This window comes from Cibotium barometz, chromosome 19 (assembly GCF_041138505.1).
Source record: "Cibotium barometz isolate CiBa-2024 chromosome 19, ASM4113850v1, whole genome shotgun sequence".
Classification (NCBI taxonomy): domain Eukaryota; kingdom Viridiplantae; phylum Streptophyta; class Polypodiopsida; order Cyatheales; family Cibotiaceae; genus Cibotium; species Cibotium barometz.
The window spans coordinates 19,506,609-19,516,747 of record NC_141064.1 but is presented as its reverse complement, the minus strand read 5'-3'; positions in this window follow the sequence as shown (position 1 = coordinate 19,516,747).

Below are 10,139 nucleotides of genomic sequence, written 5' to 3'. Positions count from 1 at the left end.
GTGACAACATGCAAAGGTCTACCAATATGCACCTCAAAATTGCTTTACGCAAATATGCCAACCCGATCCAATTTTAAGTTTCCCTTACACTATAAAACACACTATAATTAAAGTATGAGGATAGACAAGACATTGTTTGGGACTTGGTTAGTGTAGATTGAGAGGGTTTATGGATGTACAACCAATGAAGAAGAATAAAAGGTAAGAAAGTGGCACACAAAAAGTTACCCAAGAAAAATCTAAACATGAAGTGACAACATGCAAAGGTCTACCAATATGCACCTCAAAATTGCTTTACGCAAATACGCCAACCCGATCCAATTTTAAGTTTCCCTTACACTATAAAACACACTATAATTAAAGTATGAGGATAGACAAGACATTGTTTGGGACTTGGTTAGTGTAGATTGAGAGGGTTTATGGATGTACAACCAATGAAGAAGAATAAAAGGTAAGAAAGTGGCACACAAAAAGTTACCCAAGAAAAATCTAAACATGAAAGAATGTTTAAAAGTAAGTGGAGGTTCTAACTTGGAGTAGTCACCTATAGTAAAATTTAAAAAGACCATTAGTAAGTGGAGGTTCTAACTTGGAGTAGTCACCTGTAGTAAAATTTAAAAAGACCATTAGTAAGTGGAGGTTCTAACTTGGAGTAGTCACCTGTAGTAAAATTTAAAAAGACCATTAGTACTAAGGAAGAAGCTTGTGTGCATGTGGGGTATACCACTATGGGGCATTGGATTATGCAGAAAGTGAGAACAAGAAGATATATCCTATAAATCTCATAAACAATAGTACTATAGATATTGGATTATGTAGAAAGTGAGAACAACAAGATATATCCTATAAATCACATAAACAAGAGCATGAATTTAACAAAAATGCACACTGATGCATACAATAGGTAGAATAAGCTAAAAGACAACGGCAATAATATAAATGATTCACTTTGTACTCTAAATAGATGAAGCTCATGGTTTTTGGAAATATAAATATATTTCGAATGTACATCCAAATACATTTCTTGATTTGATAGATGGAGCTCCATGTTCTCCAAGGAAAACATGCTAATTATTGATTGTTTAGCAATAGCTTAGGCATGTCTCTAGGATTACATGATTAAACATATATAATGTAAAAAGAAGATGTGTATTGTGTTTTATAGTAACAATTATCCATGAAAAATCTTAAGATAGATAGATACATAGTGTGCATGAGGCCGTGCTTGTGGCCACACATGTGGCCATGCATGTGGCAGCTATTGTGGCCATGCAAGTTAAAAAGGAATGCTAATGCATGCTTTGGTCCTATGAATTATGCATATGCATAGGCTAAATACATAGTTATGCATATACATTAGGCCTATGCATCATCTTTGCTAAATGGCATCATCATCATAAAAATCCACATTCTAAAGAATTGTGTTCTTCTTCTTATTCTCATTCTTCTTCTTGTTCTTACCTTATAATGCACACTAACTTGTATCTTCTCTTGTTTGACATCTCTTGTCAAAGAATTGCTTCCTCTTCTTCTTCTTCTTCTTCTTCTTTTTCTTCAACATTATCTTTTTTTTTTGAACCTCACAATGCATTCTAGCTTGTAACTTCTCTTGTTTAACATGTAGCATCTTCTCCACCAGAGTTGTTGCTAAAGCCGTGCTTGTGGCCACACATGTGGCCATGCATGTGGAAGCTATTGTGGCCATGCAAGTTAAAAAGGAATGCTAATGCATGCTTTGGTCCTATGAATTATGCGTATGCATAGGCTAAATACATAGTTACGCATATGCATTAGGCCTATGCATCATCTTTGCTAAATGGCATCATCATTATAAAAATCCACATTCTAAAGAATTGTGTTCTCTTCTTCTTCTTCTTCTCATTCTTCTTCTTGTTCTTACCTTATAATGCACACTAACTTGTATCTTCTCTTGTTTGACATCTCTTGTCAAAGAATCGCTTCCTCTTCTTCTTCTTCTTCTTCTTCAACATTATCTTCTTTTTTTTTTGAACCTCACAATGCATTCTAGCTTGTAACTTCTCTTGTTTAACATGTAGCATCTTCTCCACCAGAGTTGTTGCTAAAGGCCACTTGTTGTTGGGGTCAACCATTAGTGGCTACTTGCTAGAAATGTTGCTAAAGGCCACTTGTTGTTGGGGTCAACCATTAGTGGCTACTTGCTAGAAATGATGTAAGGATGCGGGGATGTTGTGATCAAGAGACAAATGGAGTGAAAATGATTAGGAAATTCCACATTGTTTTTTTCCCCATGAGAAGCTATTATATGCATGCAAGCTAACTGGGTTATCTAATTTTGCACTTTGTGAAAAGGGTTAGAATTTGGCACTATGTATCTAATGGCATGTTGAATGGTCCATTTTTGTACTTTCTTCATGACATGTCTACCTTCTTCTCAATTAATTCTTTCTTAATGTTTATACATGAAATATCTGTATGTGTCATAAATTTTGTTGAAATCTTTCTCAATGTTTATATATGAAATCTTTGTACATGCATCATAAATTGCATGTTATACATGAAATCTTTGTACATGCATCATAAATTTTATGGGGTCGACCATTAGTAGCTTCTTGTTGGAATAATGCGGGGATGTTAATCAAGAGATAAATGGAGTGAAAATAATTAGGAAGTTCCACATTGTTTTTTTTTGCCATAAGAAGCTATTATATATGCATGCAAGCTAAGTGGGTTACCTAGTTTTGCACTTTGTGAAAGTCTTGGAATTTGGCACTATGTATCCAATGGCATGTTGAGTGGTCCATTTTTTTACTTTCTTCATGACATGTCCACGTTATTCTCAGTTAATTCTTTCTTAATGTGAATATACATGAAATCTTTGTACATGCAGCGAAATTTTTATGTAGATTTCCAAAGCATTGATATAGGTGTTGATAAAGCATTGATATGAGTGTTTCTAAAGGATTGATATACATACAAATGATCCCCTACCAATGTGTATATCAATTATTATAGGAGCACATTAGGGCCTAACCTTTTTTCCTTACTCTTCATTAGGGTATTGAAGTGTTGAAAATGGGCTCGTCTCTTTTATTGGATAATAAAAACATTTAACTATTTTGGAATGTTCAACATCAGCCTCATGATTATTCACAATTTTGCTAGATGTCCATAAGCCCGTAAAGTTCTCGGTGTGCCAGTGTAGTGTTCACACCCCATCTTTAATGCGTGGAACACATTGACTTGTAAATTTCTTTAACTTAGACAACCTTGTTTTTTAACTAAATTTTGGCACCATTTTGGAGCCCTACAAAAGAACAAGCACTTGTCAACAAGCAAGGGCACATACACTATCCTGTAGGAAGTAGTTTCAAGCATCCTCGATGCTACAAGATTGATCACATCATTGCATGCATCACACGAGAATAGGGCATTCATCTATGAAATACACTAGTTTAAACACACATGTATGAATAATACATATGCACATGTACATTTTAAATCTCCCGTTCTCTAAACTTTTACTTGTTTGCCGCCACATGGCTCTAATCATACTAGTTACCCAGGTGGAGTATGTTCCTAGTCATACCGATGCACACCCTTGCCAGAAATACTAACCTCTCATATAGTCATTCTAGGTAATAGAGAGTGTGTTTGTCATAATTGAATGTGACAGTACTAATCAAAATAGAAAATCCTTGTGGGAGTACTCTAAACTTTTACTTGTTTGCCGCCACATGGCTCTAATCATACTAGTTACCCAGGTGGAGTATGTTCCTAGTCATACCGATGCACACCCTTGCCAGAAATACTAACCTCTCATATAGTCATTCTAGGTAATAGAGAGTGTGTTTGTCATAATTGAATGTGACAGTACTAATCAAAATAGAAAATCCTTGTGGGAGTACTGATCATGTTAACGTAGTCCCCAACCCCAACTATAGTTATACTAGAGTTTGATCTACAAATCATACTGGCTTCTATGCACATCGTGGCTAGTCATACTAGCTCTCTATGACGTCCTTCACACATAACTTTTGGATACCAAGGAGGTTATACATCCCAATGAGCATGTTTAGGGAGATAAATGGTGACATTGGGGCTATTTGGGGACTTCTCTTGGAGCCACTCAAGGGAAGCAAGGCTCTTGTGAAGGCTCCAGTCATGCACTAGGAATGAGATGACCCTTCTTAAAGTATTTTATGTAACATTTCCTCCTACACCATACCGGGGAAATGTTAGATGATTGCAAGAATGGTGTGTAAACATTCATGATCATATTTATATATGTCACTTTTAGCATCTTGGACTACATGCTGAGCCCTATACTAGTCTCCCTTTGTGAAGATGATTCTCTCCCTGTGTGAGACCAAAATTCATTAAGGACATTCAATGAAGTAGAAACTCTTTCTCAATTTTCCTATTTTCATTCAATAGATTGCATGATAAAGGGGTTTCTCTGACTCTCTCTCTCTCTCTCTCTCTCTCTCTCTCTCTCTCTCTCTCTCTCTCTCTCTCTCTCAGTGTACAAATAAATAAAAGGATGACACTCATGCATGGGGCACCATGTATGGTTGTTGATACTGGTGCTTCAAAAATCAAATTTATTGTTTTGCTAAACCCAATAAATTAGTAATGCACATGTGAGCTTGTTCATCACCTTCAATATAGTGCAAATGTTTGCACTATATTCAAGGTGAGGAACAAGAGTGCAAATGTTTGCATTCTTGGCTTCCTTGTTGAGGTTATTATTTAAAATCATGGGAATATCACTGAAACAAAATGTAATGTCATAAACATACATACATGAGGGTTTTCTAATTGTATAGTATACAATGTATACATAATTTTATAATATACCTGCTTTTATAGGTACAAGGGGGTGTGAACTCCATCCTAAAATTCCATACGAAGAGTATGTATGCTTGCAATGGGTTATAAATTTATTTCTTAAATATGTAAGATAACCCACCTATCCAGTGCCCCACACTTGCTAGAATAATGTGTTATTGTTTTGGATTTATTCAAGTTGCATCCCCCTTTCTTGTCATGTATAAACCAAAAAAACTAAGGGTTCTTCCTTTGCTCTAGTGGAAAAGTTAGAGCTAAGAGGTGTCTAGAAGCCCTATTCAATTTCACATGATCTATAAACACAAATGTATTAAACTATCCCTTTTTAGACTAGTTTCAAAACAAGCTATTTCAAATTTTCATGATCCAAAACCCCTTTTACTATGTGTGTGCACATGACATGGCCTTTACAACTCTATATACAACATATTTTGTTTCAAAATGCCTAGTCTATGGGGGTCCACTCCCCTTCTCTCCCGGCCCCACGACTTCTTGCTTTAGCATTATAGTTGTGTGTCATGGGCAAAGTTGTGTGTGTGCATATATGTGTGTACATGTGTCCATGTGTGAGTGTGTGAGTGTGTGCATGCACGCATACATGTGCGTGCGTGCATGTGTGTGAAGGCAAATAAGTACATGAATTGCTACATGACACATTTTGAAAATTATCAACATAATTCATATAGCTTAAGCTACATCATATACATACATTGGGCCACATGATATGTATATATATTCATAATAATGTCATACTTTGCTAAGGATTTACACCATATTGATATGCTTCCAAAATTCTTGAACCAGCTTTACCTTGTGGGTAGAACCTCACCAGAACCCATTCAACAAAAATTCCTAGTTAGAACCCAAGAATCCTTTTAGGGTGTGCAAGCTTTTATAAGCACTACCTAGTTGTTATCCAAGCCAAGGTAGCAATTTTTTAACTTTTGAGTCCTTCATCAAAGGGTTATTTTAAGTAGGTCTACTTACACCTTAGTAAAGCATTTTTCTATTGAAAAAAGATTTATATTATTAAGGAAAGGATTAGTAAAGTGTTTTTCTAATATGGAAGGAAGATGAGGAAAAACAATGACATTGAATCCTAGGTTTGATTATACTAGGGAGGGGGGTGGTGAAGAAGAGTTTGGGACCAATTATTAATGATGTAGATATGATATTCACTCATCAAGAAAAATAATCATTGATTTTCAACCAAAATGATCCATATACACTAGACTACTATGCACATTAGTGTATTTAGTTTCCAAGGTAATTCCCACACAATTCCCACATATGTGAGACAAAGGCAACACGTTTTATTTGGTTGCCTTGGGTTACGTTTTATATTGCTTAGCAAAGGACATGTGCATGTATGTGCACGTGTTATTTTATGTATACCTTAACACCACAGGTACTATTATATTTTTAATACATCCAAAATCCTCGCTTAGTTTTTGTGAAGGGATGATCTAAGGAGTCTATAGCATGTGTTGGTTGAGGATCATTACACCCTCAATCAAATACATGTTTTTTAATACATCTTCTTAAAAAAGGCTCCTGTATCATTTTAACTCACTTTTAGTATATATAAAATCATCAATTTTCTATGTATTATATTTTAAAAAATATTACTATGTGTATATGTATATTAACCAATATATATATATATATCAAATCATTAATCTTCTATCTGTAATATTTTCAAAAAATATTTGTCGCGTTGTGTATATCAACCAAACATACTCAAGACATGTCATGGCTCCTTGAGTTTGATTTTCCCTTTGTTGTCTATAAAAATTTTGTATGATTTTATCAACCAAGCATACTCAAGCACTTCATGGATCTTTCATTTTAACTCCCCTCAAATTTGTAAGTTTCCCTCGAGTTTTTTTAAAAACTTAACTGCTTTTATGACTATTGATTATATTTTTTTAATAGATCCCTCATATATATTAAAATCTAATATTTTATAAGAAGTGCTAGAATTACAATACATGTAGTACTCCTAAATTGGGTTATTTTGTGAACACATTTAGTTGGATATTATTATTAGGGTTGGTACCCAACTTTTTAACAAGACACTATAAATAAGAGTCTAGACCATTAGTCATATTCATTCATTCATCAGTCAAGCATTATTGATTCCATTAAGAGCTCAGGAGATGTGCTACCATTGAGTATCTCTGGTTCATCATTGTACACATTTCATGACAAGTAATACAAGGTAGATTAGGTCATCTTCTCTCCTATGTATTGAGCAAGAAGAAGCAACTTGTTGCATAGGTTCAAGCCCTCTCGTTAGGCACTAATCATCATCAGCCAATCATAAGCATGCTTCTACGAGGCACCCATGTTATTACAGTATCATCCTCTAGCACTCTTGTGGTGCAAACTATGCATATCCTTTCCTCCTATGGAATAGAATTATCTATATGACGTGAAATTCAAATTTCAAAATAATACTATATAATGAACATTAAAACATAATCAACTATATGAGAGTATATAGATCTCTTTAAATGGTAATAAAATTAAGTACTACTTGGCAATGATGTGATCCCTTGCCATATGTCTCTTTTGTTTGTTTGTTTGTTTGTTTGTGTGCGTGTGTGTGTGAATTGGGGGGGGGGGGTAGGAGCACCACCCCACGAGCATTTTCAGACCTTTTTAGAAGCTCATGCTTTAATACAAAGGCGTCCTTTGAAAAAATAATTGACACACAATAATTCAGAGTGGTTTTATGTAATTATGGAAAGTACAATTCAAAAGATGCTTACATGTTACCAATCTTTGACAATCTTTACGTCATGGTGATTGTGTATCATCTTAAAATGCACCCTAGTGAGATGTATTAACCAGTTTCGATATAATGCTTTCAAATGAGCACAACATCACTAATAAAGTAGAACGTAAAGGAGCATAATGTGAGGTCATGCAAGATGACTATGTTTGTCCATGCTCTACTTTAAATGGGTATGACATTTAACTAAAATCTTGGGTTTCTTATAATGCCCACATCTAAAAAGCACTCTATTGCCTGCTCATTTCATCAAACACATGTATGTATAGTTGTGTATGACATGTAAAAGGGATAGAAAATGAGAAAGGGTGACACGTGTACTCACATGTTGGTGCACATGCACACACATGCAGTTGCACAAGCACACATAGGCATGCATGCACCACCGGATCTCATGTGTGTGTGTGAGTACACATGTGTGAGTACACATTGGTGCACATGGACACATGCACTTGCACAAGCACACATAGGCATGCATGCACCATATCTCATGTGTGTGTGTGTGTGAGAGAGAGAGAGAGATTGAGATTTGCCATCATCACTAAGCACGTTGCACTCAACAGAGCACTACAACGTAGCTGGCCAAAAAAATGCACATGGTGAGTCTCATGTTACAACAGCATCAATATGTTAGACGGATTCTCTTGGCGTAGTAGATGCCTGAGAAGGTCACTATCGATATCTTACCGAGTACATCTGGTTGGAAAAGGAGATCTAACAAACGAAGAAATAGTTAAAGTTTTGGTTCGGTGAAAGCGCTGAAGAACAAATCGTATTAAAGCAATGCACATTGGGTGCCATCGCTATAGGGCCCAGGGTACTAAACCACGCGTCTGTCTCTTTCTCTCTCCAACGCCCCCCCCCCCCCCACACACACACAGCCCAGTAGTCAATGCACATGCTTGCTTGCTTGAGATGCAGTCAATAATGCTGAGAAAAATCACGTCTCGCGCTCTCTCTCTCCACAGTCCACACCACCCACACACGCACAGCCATGACAGACACACACACGCGCACGCGCACACACACACACACACACATCACACGTCACACGATCCTCTAGAACTTGGAGCGACCACTGCACATGCTTGTTGCTTGAGATGCAATAATTCTGAGAAAAATCTCGACGTGGTCCTACCGCATGGGCGGCTGATCATGTCGGCGACCGGTTACCTGCGCCCTTTCGGTGGCCCTACCGCATGCACACACGGGCCTGCTCTCTGTTGCAGCGTCCTATTCGAGCTCGACGTTTAATCCAAGGTAGGCCACAACGGCACATGCATAAAATAGGCCCGCCTGTAAAGCCGGAGATGCCTTCGTCCCTACCTCTATGATCGTCGAAGATGGCTACCTTAGCCTTCGTAAAAGCAAAAGCTTTTCGTTCCTCTGCAAGGCGGCAATCTTTTACATGGGCCACCCAATCATCGCTCTTGCTAGCTCGTCGCAGAACTATGTGCTCTTGCCAGAAATACGGGTAAACCTTAACCGCACGCATGCAGTTATGGTGGGAGGCCCACGAATCACAGCAACCTAAGATAGCGGACCCATTGCATTAGCATGCGCGAAGACTCTGATCATGGTGGAGATTGTTAATCCTACAATTTACTTTACTTCGTTATCACACTTTTTTTTCCCATCTTATAATTTGTGACGCTTTTCATGTCTTTTTTTCATCTAATCTATATAATTATCTTAACTAGTTAGCTATTGTATATTATTATAATTCAAAAACTACATTAACATTATGTAATAATATCCTTTGTCTTAACCAACATCTAAATTTGAATTTAATTAGCAATCTATATTGATATCGGGAGCTTTAAGGTATTTTGTCCATCATGATGATCCTCTTATGAATAGTGTTGATTAGGAGTGTGGTGCTAAAATGCATTACACATAGTGTTGGTTGGTATTATAGGACTTCCTACTTTCATATACTAGCGATGAGCACTACATGTGATGCTAGCTAGTGCCAACAAGGTAGTACGTAGTGTTAGTTAGCAACTAAGAAAAGAGTGCTACTTAGCACTAATATGTTAAGGCCTACTAATTAGCATAATTTGTAATATTAAGGTGAGTTCTATAAAACAATATGCTAGTTAGATAGGCTACAATATGTGCAGTGGAAGTCAGCATAATTCCAACTAGCATCCTACCATTTAGATAGCTTGAATACCTTTTTGTGCTACTTAGTAGTGTGCACGGTGCTAACTGCTGAGAATGGTTGATTTGGTCTATAGCATATTAGGGAAAATTTGAGCTCTAAATGGGCCCTTTAAGGGCTTTCTCTCTCTTCCAAGAATTTAAGAAAAGTGTAAAAATAATAATATTATTTTACGTTTCTCTCTTTTCTTTTCGAATCTAAATTTACCTTTTTCCATATTTTCTAAAGATATTCAATGCTTATTTTTAAATTCTATGTAACTTCAACCACTGTGAGTGAAAATTCATAAATGTGAAAAGCAAGTACTCTATAAAGTAAGAAAACAAGTACGAGAATATTTTTGACATA